The 12,566-nt window shown below is 35.0% G+C and overlaps 1 pseudogene; it reads left to right on the top strand.

Annotated features, from left to right (window-relative positions):
* The window catches only part of LOC140512244 (microfibrillar-associated protein 1-like), an 83,890-nt pseudogene that overhangs the window by 2,402 nt on the left and 68,922 nt on the right, over nucleotides 1-12,566 (top strand).

The raw sequence follows: 12,566 nt of genomic DNA, 5'->3' as shown, positions 1-12,566 counted from the left end.
AAAAAAAATAAATTTCATTATGATACTTTGCCTAGCTTTCCTTTCTTATTTGGTGGCTGAGAAGAGTGACAGCTTTTTTTCTGAGCTCTGGATCTAAACCTAGCTTCCTCCTCATCTCATGCTTTTGTTTTCTCTCCTCCCTTTCTTCCTTTTCTTCTTTTTTTCCTTTCAATTCCTCTCTCCTTCCTTTTTCCTTTCTCTCCATTCTTCCTCTTTCCTGATCTCTTTTCTCTATGCAACAAACTAAGAAGATAACATTCTCTCATGTTGTCTCAAAATCGTATAGTCCATGCTGAACTTAGAATAGGAATTCAGTATGGTCCATTATAATATGTCTTTGTATTAAATACTGTTTTCATTGAAAGTCTAGATGTTTTACTAAGAGTTATATTATCATTATATAGAAATCATTTTTGAGAGATTTATATATTTATTACTATGGTTGCAGAAATAGTAGGAGGTAAAAGTTTTCCCCTTTTCTGGCAGCCATGGTAATAAGTATCGTCTACCAGTTCTCACTGAACTATATGATCTCCAATTCATAATATTGATTGCACCTTGAGTTTTTGTCCTCACTTCCTTCATGAGTGTTTTCTCTGGTAAATTGTTTCCTACCCTACTTCTAACCTTCCTAAAAAGGACTTGAAGAGAACATTTTAGAAGTTCTGTTACTCTTTATGTAATTTTCTGCTTTAATGCACATTCTAGGATTTGCAATCTGATGAGGACCTTTTGGTCTCTGTCAGTTAAGAAGCAGCTACTCTGGCCTTTAGTTGTCTCATTTTTTTCATCAGGTCAGGGGAGGTCCCTTCTGGTTCTGAAAAAAACTTAAGCAATTTAATGAAATATATCATGTTCTTAATGTATTTTTGTTATGACTAGAAATTTCTTAATTAAGAAAATTAGAGTACAAGACCATTGTAAAACTTTCTTTCAAAAACAGTTATAAAAACAAACAAGATTAGTCTCTAAATTAAATAGGAACAATATTGATTGTAATATTTCTAACAAATTATGTACTGTTCTCTCAGAAAATTATCTGTATTTAGAATATCAAGGTCTTCAGAAAAAAATAGGAGGAATCCCTTTAAATAATAAATTTTGCCAACTTTGAATTACTGCTTTAAGGTCTGCAATGTTCTTTACATATGCTCCCATTTAATCCTCAGACTAATCCTTTGAGATAGATGCTACTATTATCTCAGTTTTACAAATGAGGAAACTAAGACTGAGAGCAGCTGAATGATTTTTAAGGCCATTTTAAGCTGGGCCTGACTCAAGCCAGTTCCCTGATAGTTTAGGTTTCATACTGGAACAAAGTGAGACACTTGTAGGCCATTCAACAGTTGACAAAAAGATAATGATTTAGTATTAGCAGGAGAAGGATATTTTGCAAAGATAGGCACTGAAAGCCTTTTGAGTTGATTCAGCTGAGCTAAACTTCCATCACCGTCTTCTAGATGAGCATCTGAGAATCCCTTCAGCCCTTTATGAATGCTTTGTACTCTCAGTGATGAGGAGATGATGTCAACAATTGGAGCTCTTAGTCCCCTGAGCCAACCAAATCCCTAGGAATACCTCAATACCTATACATGAAAAACTACCCTAACCCACAGAGTGGGGGACGGGGATATTGGTATACTATTGCTACCATATACCATCCAGTGGTGGTAAGACCTAAAGATCTTTTAGGGAATGATGTCAAACTCAAAGAGAAATAGATCCTTACTGGTCATATTGACTTGTTATTTAGTCATTTTCAATAATTTCTTACTCTTTGTGAAATTTTTGGGGTTTTCTTGGCAAAGACACTTGAGTGATTTGCCATTTTGTTCTCCATCTCATTTTACAGATAAGGAAAATGAGGCCAACAGGGTTAAATGACTTGCCCAGGAAAACACAGCTAGGAAATGTCTGAGGTTAGATGTGAACTCAGGACTTCAGAACTGGCATTTTTTCCCAGTGTTTCATCAAGATACACTATATATTGACTTAGAAAAATGCAAATTAATATTATCTATATTGTACTATATTTTTCTCTATTTTTGTTAAACACTTCGCAGTTATATTTTAATGTGGGGAGTTTGGTGGATCACATGAGGTCTGCTGAACCTCAAACTTGGCACTGCTGTTCCCAATGACCTTCCACCACTTCAATGACTTTAAGGCCTTTACTGGTCAACCAACAAGTTGCAAGAAGATTGTTAAAAACTGAACTAAAGGAGGGAGAGAAAAACTAAAGTAGAAAAGTAGCAAAAATTAAAGTAACATTACCTTAAAGCAATGAGTAAACCTGGCACAAAGAAAGACAAAATACCAACTTTAAATGGTCTGGTGTACTTGGTGGGTAATGTCCAATCCCTGCAGTTCTCTGTGTCACCCACTTGGCATTCTCTCGTCCATCAGTGAACACCTTCTCCTCCCTGAGAGTTCAACAGAGGGGAAATTCAAAGTCTTTGCCTTAGGAGAGGACTCTGAGGCTGGTTCCCTGACAACAATACCATACCTTAGTCCTGTAAACCTTTCTTGTGAAGGTGCTGTATACCACTGGGTCTTAGGCTGACTTTGTTGTGGTTATCACTCAGTTGTATCTGACTCTTTGTGACACCATTTGGGATGTTCTTGGCAAAAACACCGTAGAGGATTGCCATTTCTTTTCCCAGTTCATTTTACAGATGAGAAACTTGGGCAAACAGAATTAAGTTACTCATCCTGGGTCACACAACTCATAAATATCTGAGGTTGGATTTGAATTCATGAAGATGAGTCTTCTTCGTTCTAAGCCCAGTGCTCCATCCACAGCACCACCTAGTTTCCTGTTATACTGACTGACATAGAAAGGATAATTTAAAGTACTAACAGGATACAGTGGGCCTGCTCTTCTACTACATGCCACAGAAAGTACCCCCTCTTCTGTCACGGGCCTGAAGCTGCTGCTGGGGCCTGCATCTCTGCCCACTGCTCACTTAAATGACTTTAGGGTATTATTACTGCCACAAAAAGTCATACACTTAGTATCTGAGGCAGGATTCAAACTCAGATCATCCTGACTCTAAAGCCTGTGCTCTATCCACTATCACACACTGCCTTTCTATTTTATCTTATTTAACTTTTTGCAAACAAGATCTTCCTATGTCCCACAGGCCAAAAGTATGGGATGCATTCATGGCTTAATCCTAAGGCTTATTTTCATGGAAGCTTTGACCTGCTCTGTTTCCAAACAGCTAGTTTGTCTGTCCACAGCAAACTCCTACTATTTGAGGCTCACCATATTAGTGATGGACTTAATGTGGGCACTTGATTAGTTATAGACCTAATGCAGCTCAGAACTCTTGAGCTCAAGTGATCCATCAGTCACAGTTTCTCCCAGAAACAAGGATTACAGGTATGTATCTCCATGCCTAGGAGATACTGCCTCTTGAATCAAATATCTACCTTGTCATTAATTTTTTTAACTTTGTCTTAGAGATAGATTATTTAAGGTAACTGTATAAAACTATTCCTTAGGAATTTATATTATGTTCATTAAATCAGGCCTTTATACCTATTGCTAGAGATAACAGGGGTGGGCAGCTGGGTGACACAATGGATAAAGTACCAGTCCTGGAGGCAAGAAGACTCATCTTCCCAAATTCCTAATCTGACCTACCTACTTACTCACTGTGTGACCCTGGGCAAGACACTTAACCCTGTTTCCCTCAGTTTCCTCATATATAAAATGAACTGGAGAAGGAAACGGCAAACCCGACTGGTATCTTTGCCAAGATGTCCCCAAAATGGGGTCATGAAGAGTCAGACATGACTGAACTAATGAATAGCAAACTGAGATGTCAGGAGGCTTAGTGCTCTTTATTCTTCCAGAATTCCTGTCTAGTAACAATAGAACTTTAGAACATGGCTTCATTTTGCCACCTCTTTCCCTAATAAACTTCCTGAACCAATCAGGAAAGACTTTGGAGCAGGTATTGAATAACTCTGTAGCTATTAAAATGACTATTCTATAAGCTTTGTCTGGCCAAGAAAAGGAAATTCATCTCACTGCATTCATCATCTCCTTGGAATACTCAGTATAGCAGCACTCCTACTCTTGAACTGAATTCTCATTTAATCATTTAGAATTAAATACACAATTATTATTCTATCTATACTGAAATGCATAGTCGAAACTATGAATCATGACCCCACAAAACTCAATTATTCCAACGGCAAGTGGCAATACCAAAAGGTCCTCCTCCTAATCACAACGTTTAAAATTGCTTAAAGACACATGGTCAAGATAAAGACCACTTTTTAAAATAGTCAGGCTTTATTTTTAACTTTCAGGTGATTAATATGGAAATGATTTAAACATTCTTTCTACTCTCAGTGCTTTCATGATTTCTTTACTTAGAACATTCAAATCTGACTCACTCAGACAGGGAGACTAAACTAATGAGTTTCTCTTTTTGTTAAGTTTATCTTAGATGTTGCTTTAGCCCTTAACCTTGTATCCTATGATTAATTTTGTTGTGCCACAAGAGGCTCAGTGGAGTTGTTAAGAAATGGATCCTGCCTGGATATCACATAACTAAGTAAAATTAAAGGAACAAGAATTTTTTTTAGATTTAATGGAATTTAAAAATGGCTCACTTCTCCCTAGAAAGGGCAAAATCTGAGTCTGCCTCAGCTTCTCTTTAAATCACAAAGTACATGTGTCTGCTCTGATAAAGGAGATGAAAAAAAAATATATATGAATTAAAAGATTGCTTAAAATCCAACACTGTTGTCTTCATTTTTTTTTCAGGGTACCTAAAATGTATGAAAAGATCACTGAAACTAATCATATTACTGAGACTAAGACCTTCCTGCCTTCCCCAGTCCAGCTTATGATGGCAAGAAGACAAATATTTAAAGTGTTTTTTTGTTGAAAATTGCTTCATTGGAATATTATTTGACTCTGGTTTATGAAGCCTCTCCCAATTAATTCTCATTAAGCTATCCCTCAAACAACTCTATGAGTAATATTGAGAAGAGAGAGAAATCATCCTTCTTTTTCCCCTTTATCTCTTTAGTGTCTGAAAGGTATTAAGAGCATAATGGAAGTTACAGTGAAGGATTTTCAAAGACTTCAAAAAAAAAAAAAAAACAAAACCAAAAACCAGTTAAGTCATCCATGATTGACCAAAGGGATAAATGGATTCTTTCCATTAAATCTTGAAAGACAAAAATTTTAATTCCAGTATCTAAAGAGTTTCTAAAGAAGTCATTGTTTTATTGTTCTTTCCTTGTTGTTGAAGAAAATCATTGAAGGATACATTAATATAAAGGATTTTTTAAAATTGCTATTCATCTCATAATAGCATATATTTTTATTTCAATTTCTAATATTTATACTTTGTATTCATTTTTAGTCTGACGATTATAAACTATGCTAACTATGTAAATGTTAAAGCAGTAGCAAAACTTGAGGTAAGTTATAAATATTTCCATTAGGCAAATTAATGAATATTGTTTCCTATTCAATTAAATGGAAATGGTTCTTTTATACTTCTGCAAACCATTAGATCTCTTTCATTAAATTTGAGATTCAGAAATAATAAAGAAGAGGAAAACATTTTAATAAAAACTGATATAGAGAAAACAGTGAAATATGTAGCCACAATTCCCTTTTCTTTTTGCTTCATAGAGGATAAGCTAGCCAACAGAAAAATTAGAAGAACCAATTTTGCTTGGGGTAGAAGCTGATATAATTACAGAATAGGTTTCTATAGTTTTGGTAATTTATTCAGATTCATATTATGTTCAAATTTCATAATAGATTCAGTTAGTGGAGACCTGAATTCTGAATCTAGTCTCAGACATTTATCAGCCATATGACCTCAGTGAGTTACTTAACCTCTGTTTGACTCAATTTCCTCAGCTATATAATGGGGGTAGGCAATAGTGCCTAGCTTGAATGAGTTGTTTTGAACATTAATTGAGATAATATTGGTAAAATGCTTAGCACAATGCCTGTTATATGGTAAATACAACATAAATGCTTATTCTCTTTCCCCTTTCCCATTCCAGAGCATATCCAATAAAATGTCTTTGAACCCAGAAACAGGATTAATAAAGAGATTAGCAATAGATTAAATTACCAAGAGATTAGTGGTAGAGAGGGTTTGGGAGTTGGTATATTTAGAGACAATTATATATGAAAAAGCACCACAACACACACGTACAGCAAACAAGAGATCTACAGAAGAGTATTTTTTAATATTTCTCAGGAAATTCTAGACTTCATGAACTCCATTAACTATTTACTGGTTTAATGGATATAGGGAATCATCCATTTTTCTCTAACACAGCTAATACCTTCCCTTTAGGAAAAAGAGAGGATGAAGCTTTAATAATGGGAGAAGTACACAATAATGTACATGTTGGGGAGTGAATTTTATTTTTTTCACTTGTTATTCCTTGAGTTTCTCAATGCTCTAAAAGAAAGTATAAAATATCATTAAAAAGACTGGTCAGGAAATGTAAGACATCATCAACTTTATTCCCTTAATATGATCTAAGTTCTCCTTTAAAGTGTCTCAGAGAAACAAAACATTATAAGAAAAATTTCACATATTCCTCCAGTAACCCATGTCAATATTTAATAGTCTGCTATTGGGAAATTCTTTTCTTGATGTAGGCATCAAATTAAATCAACAATGTTTTTATTGAAAACAGCTAGAATACATGAAATTCTGCTCATTTCTAGTCACCTTGTTTTACCTTCTCCATTTCATAAATGATAATGTATTTAAAATAGTGGTCTCTGGAAGATCATTTAAAGGAACTGGAAGTATTTACTTTGGAGATGTTAATAGATAGACGATTGTCATATGAAAGACACATCTACTTAATCCAAGAAACAAACAAAAAAAAATAAATGAAACTAGAAGGAATAGATGAAAATTGCAGAAAAGATTTTTTTAATGTTTAAGTCCTAACAATTGAAATATAAAATACAAACAAACAAAAACATCTTGGTTGCCTCAGGAAATAATGGTTTTGTAATAACTGAGGTGCTTTGAGGAAAAACTTGTTGACCATTTGACAAGAACGACAAAGAGAAATTTCTGCTCTGAAAAGGGTTACATGATCTTTGTGGCTCCTTGCAGCCTAGATTTTATGATTTTTCTATCATTTCTATCATTTTCACTACTTTTAGTCCTCTAAGAATTTTTTAAAGATACTTTTGTGGTCAGAGCCAAGATATCAGGAGTTTGCCAAAATTCCCCTCCAAATAACTTTCAATAATGCCTCAAAATGAATTCTGGAGCAGCAAAACCCACCAAATAACAGGATGAAACATTTTTTCCAGTCCAAAACAACCAAGAAGGTTGGCAGAAAAAGTTTATTTCACTACGATGAGAAAGGAGTTCCATCCAGCTCAGCAACACCCCAGCAAGACAGCAGCAGGAGGTACGTGAATAACTCAGCAGCAGGACTTAAGCACAACTGAATAGGCAGCACCAGCTTCTGCAACTCTCAGAGGTTGGAAAACAGATGAAAAGGAGATTACAAGGTTCCCTTTACTGTCACTGGGTGGAAGACTGTTTCATTGTCCATATGGAAATTCAGGTAGCAGTTCTGGGTATCAGTTTCAGGGGAAGGAGCACCACTAGCACACCAGTGCTTACTTCCCAGAGTGAGGACTTTGGTCACAGTGCAAGTGAGGAAGAGTGTTTGTTGTTGTTCACAAACCAGAGGATTGTCCAGCAGAGTAGTAAACATATCTCTCCTTAGATCATACCATCTTGGAAGAATGGAAAACTAAAAAATTGCCAGAACTAGCTCTGAAAAAAAAAAAAGATGCACCACAAACACACACACACACACACACACACACACACACACACACACACACACACACACAAACACCCCTGAAGCTTGGGACTTTCAAGTACAAGACTCAAGAGGAGCATAAAAAAGTAAAGAAAAGAAAAACAGGAAAGAAAAACCATAAGGGATTGAACATAATTAAACTGTTTTGGTCTTACTTGTAACTCCTAAGAACTTTGTCATTTTTTTTTTTTTTTTTGCAATTAGAAGGAGTGTTCATAGACAGAAGGCATGGATGTGAGTTGAATGTGATAGGATGATATCTAAAAAAATAAAATTAAGCAGTGAGAAAGAATAATGCACTGGGAGAAAGGAAAAGGGAGAGGTATAATGGGGTAATTTTTTCACATAAAAGAGTACTAAAGAGCTTTTACAGTGTAAGGGAAGAGGGGGGAGGTGAGAAGAATCTCACTCTCATTGGAATCAACTCAAAGATGGAAAAATATAGTCAGTTGGGTAAAGAAATCTATGTTTCCCTACAGGGAAGTTGGAAGGGAATGGGATAAGAGAAGGTTCAGGACTGATGGAAAAGAGGGTAGATTGGGGGAGATGGCAGTCAGAAGTAAAATACTTTTGAGGATAGACAGGGTGAAAAGAGAGAGAGAGAGAGAGATAGTAGGATAAATGAGGGGAGGGATAGGATGAAGGGAAATACACACTATAACTGTGAAAAAATATAGCAAATTTCTCTAATAAAAGTCTTATTTCTCAAATACATAGAGAACTGAGTCAAATATATGAAAATAAGAACCATTGACAAATTGGTAATAATTGGTAATTGACAAATTGACAAAGGTAAAAGTTTTGTTTTGTTTTGTTTTGTTTTTTTTAATAACTGGGTAGTTGATTCTTGGTTGTAATGCTAACTTTTTCATTCTCAGAAATATCATATTCCAATCCTGGATCCTTTAATATAGATCCTTTAATATAGATCCTTTAATATAGAATCTGTTATATCTTCTATTATCCTGACTATGGCTCCATGATATTTGAATTGTTTCTTTCTGGTTGGTTGCAATATTTTCTCCTTGACCTGAGATCTCTGGAATTTGGCTATAATATTCCTGGGAGTTTTCATTTCAGGATCTCTTTCAGGAGGTGATTAGTAGATTCTATTTACCTGAAAGACTACATATGAACAGTCAGTTTTCAGATGAAGTAATCAAAGCTCTCTGTAGTCATATGAAAACATGCTCTAAATCACTATTGGTTTGAGAAATGTAAATTAAAGTAACTCTGAAGTACAACCTCTCCACTATCAGACTGGCTAATATGACAAAAAAAAGAAAAATAACAAATGTTGGAAAGGATATGGGAAAATTGAGACATTAATGTACTGTTGGAGTTTTGAACTGATCCAACCACTTTGGAGAGCAATTTGGAACTATTCCCAAAGGATTATTAAACTGTTCATATCATTTGATCCAGTAATACAGTTACTAGATCTGTATCCCAAAGAGCTTGTTTTATATAGGATGAACAAGTCATGGTATTTGATTATGATGGAATATTATTGATCTATAAGAACTGACAAACAGAATGCCTTCAGAAAAATCTGGAAATACTTATATGAACTGATGCTGAGTGAAATGGAGAGAACCAGGAGAACATTGTACAAACTAACAGCAATATTTTATGATAATCAACTGTGAATAACTTAGCTACTCTCAAAAACACAATGATACAAGACAATTGTAATGGATTTATGATGAAAAAAAAAGCTATCCATTTCCAAAGAACTGATAGAATCTGCATGCAAATGTAAGAATACTTTTTTTTTACTTTGTTTTTCTTGGGGGGGATGTGGTCTATGTTTTCTTTCACAACATAATAATATGTAAATATGTTTTGCATGACTGAAAATGCATAATCTATATCAAATTGCTTGCCTTCTCAATGAGAGTCAAGGGATAGGAACTCAAAATTATTTTTAAAGTGAATGTTAACAGTAGTTTTACATATAAATGGGAAAAATGAAATATTATATAAAAATAATATTTTAAAAATTAAGACATGTTATTTCAACTTTGTTTTGAATTTTAACAGTATCTGCCAAAAATAAAATTATTCTCTCTAACTTAAACAAAATAAAGAGATGCTTTTTACCTCTGGGTCAATAATATAAAGGAAATCAGCCAAACAAAATGAATCAATGGGGAGAATGAATCCTTTTATTGATAGAAATAATAATAAATCTCAGAGTTAGGAGGAACCTCAACCTGAGACACTACTTAGTCCAATCTATATCTACCATAACCCAAGTGATAATCAAGCTTTTATTTGAAGAGTTTTAGGGAGCAGGAATTCTTCTTAGTGGGACAGCCTCTTGTATATTTTGATAGTTCCAGGTTGGAAAGTTTTCCCTTGCATTGAAATGAAATCTGTCTCTCATGCAATTCCTACAAAATCCTTCTATTTCTGTCCTCTGCTGTCAATCAAAATATACTAATCTCTCATAGGATAACTCTTGAAATACTTGATGACAATCATCCCTACACCCCTTTAAATTTTCTCTTCTGTAAGCTAAATATCCTTAAGTCCTTCTAAACATCCCTAGAAGGCAATATTTTAAGGCTTCTTACCATCCTATTCACTGTCCCCTATATGTCTTATAGATTGATTCTGTCTTTAAAATGTAGTGAGCATAATAGGTCAAAGTACTACAGATATATTTCTATCCAGAACAAAACACAATGAGATTATAATTTCCATTACCCTGGACATTTGTTCTTCATACTTCATTTTCAAAGAAGACCAATGACATGTCTGATAGAGACCAGTATGAGTTTTGAAGGCATTTCTACAGAGCTGGTGATGATCCAATGAAAAATTTAGACTGAATGTACCTGTGGATTTGTGCAGCTCATGTTTCCTTATACAGCACCTTCTTTGATGTAATTACATCTTGCTGTACCAGTCCTGTGCTAGGATCTTAGAGCAAATATTAAAGTTCTTCAGAGCTACCTTACTCTCTACAGTTAGCTGGGACTTTAATGAAGCTAGGAAAGCCAGGAGGTAGAGATGATGAGATATCACATTGTAAGTGTGAGGGACAGCTAGCAAAGAAGCAAAGATTCCCTGGTCTGGAGGTTGAGTGTCATGCTCAAGGAACCACAAGGAGGCCAGTGTCACTGGATTGCAGAGTGTGTGGTAGAAGGAGAGTGTAAAATGTAAGAAGACTAGAAAGGTAAAAGAGAGTCAAGTTGTAAAGGGATTTGAACGGCTCTCTAAAATGTGGTGTGTGTGTGTGTGTGTGTGTGTGTCTGTGTGTGTGTGTGTGTGTGTGTGTGTGTGTGTGTGTGTGTGCAATCTCACTGAAAGGAATTCGGGTTTCAGATTAGCACTCAAACTCCTTTGAGAAAAGTAATGAAAATGAAATCACCAACTCCTCTGTATGCATTGACATCCTCTAGGAATGACATATTACTTATTATTTATATCCCTATTAGCACTTTCTGTGCATGCTTTATGTAAACACATCTGCAACCCTGTCAGCATAAAGTATTTCTGAGATGTTTCTTGCCCCTCGTTGAATGAACTTGATAGTTTAAATGTTCAGCGGGTTTCATTCCAGCTTGAGTGCAACAAACAAAAAAGATTCATTCTATTTTCCACATATGCATAATATTATTTTATGCATTAGCTCATCTTCTACTAGGTTTTATTTGCTCAGTATATATTGCATCTCTCTCTTTCCTTAAAGTCTAAGACAGGGGTTCTTACCTTGGAGTCTCTGAACTTCTTTTAAAAAATGTATATTTTAGTAACTGTATTTCAGTTGAACTGATTTTCTTTGTAATACTATATGTTTTATTTTATGTATTTACATTACTCTGAGAAAGAGTCTATAGGTTTCACTAGACTTCCAGAGGGGACCAAAACACACACAAAAACTAAGAACCCTTAGTCTACTCTAAAATATCCTTTTATGGCAAGTTAATCTCTTCGAAGGTCTCATCACTTGTCTTAAGACTTTTTTTATTTTTATTCAGGAATCTGCTACTATTTAAAGAGCCATGATTTTGTTGGGGCAGGGGGGTACTTATCCTGACTTTAAATATAGCCTCACCCAAAAATGATTTTATTACCTCTTGGTCAACCTTTTGGCAGTGAGTTTCCTGAATTTATCCAGGCTCACTCTCTAATGGCAGTTCTTGCTGGGCTCCTATGTGGAAACTTTTCAGAGGTCAGAGTCTCCCAGAATTTGTTCTCTACTGGAAAAGTAACTGAGAATGTAAGACCACTGCTATACAAAGACAAAGCATTAGAGAAAGATATAAAGTAAAACAACAAATTCATATTTTCTCTTCTTAGAGGAAGTTACTACTTCAATATACTAAAAAAGTTTCCCAATATCTAAGTTAAATATTGGCAGAATCTAACTAAATTAATCTTTTCCTTTAAATTGAATTCAGTAATGATTACTTAAGGGTCAGGACTCTTTTTAATTATTGTTATTGTTGTTGTTTGTGTACTGTAACAACAATTTGAAATTCAAAGCCCTTACAGCAGCCATGAATATTGCGACACAGTTCTGAAAAACAATAGACTTTCCACATGGAAGACAGAACCAAAACATTTATTCAGACTCCAGAAAGCCAAATCCATTATAGTAACAAAAATCTTTACACAATAACAATGCAAAGAACAACACCATCCCCAAGCATTCCCCCTGCCAGGCTTCCCCCAAACCAGCTCCCTTAAACAAATCG

Source organism: Notamacropus eugenii, chromosome 6, assembly GCF_028372415.1.
Source record: "Notamacropus eugenii isolate mMacEug1 chromosome 6, mMacEug1.pri_v2, whole genome shotgun sequence".
In the NCBI taxonomy this organism is placed as follows: Eukaryota; Metazoa; Chordata; class Mammalia; order Diprotodontia; family Macropodidae; genus Notamacropus; species Notamacropus eugenii.
Note: the sequence above shows the minus strand (reverse complement) of the source record. Positions and strands in the feature narration are given on the sequence as shown.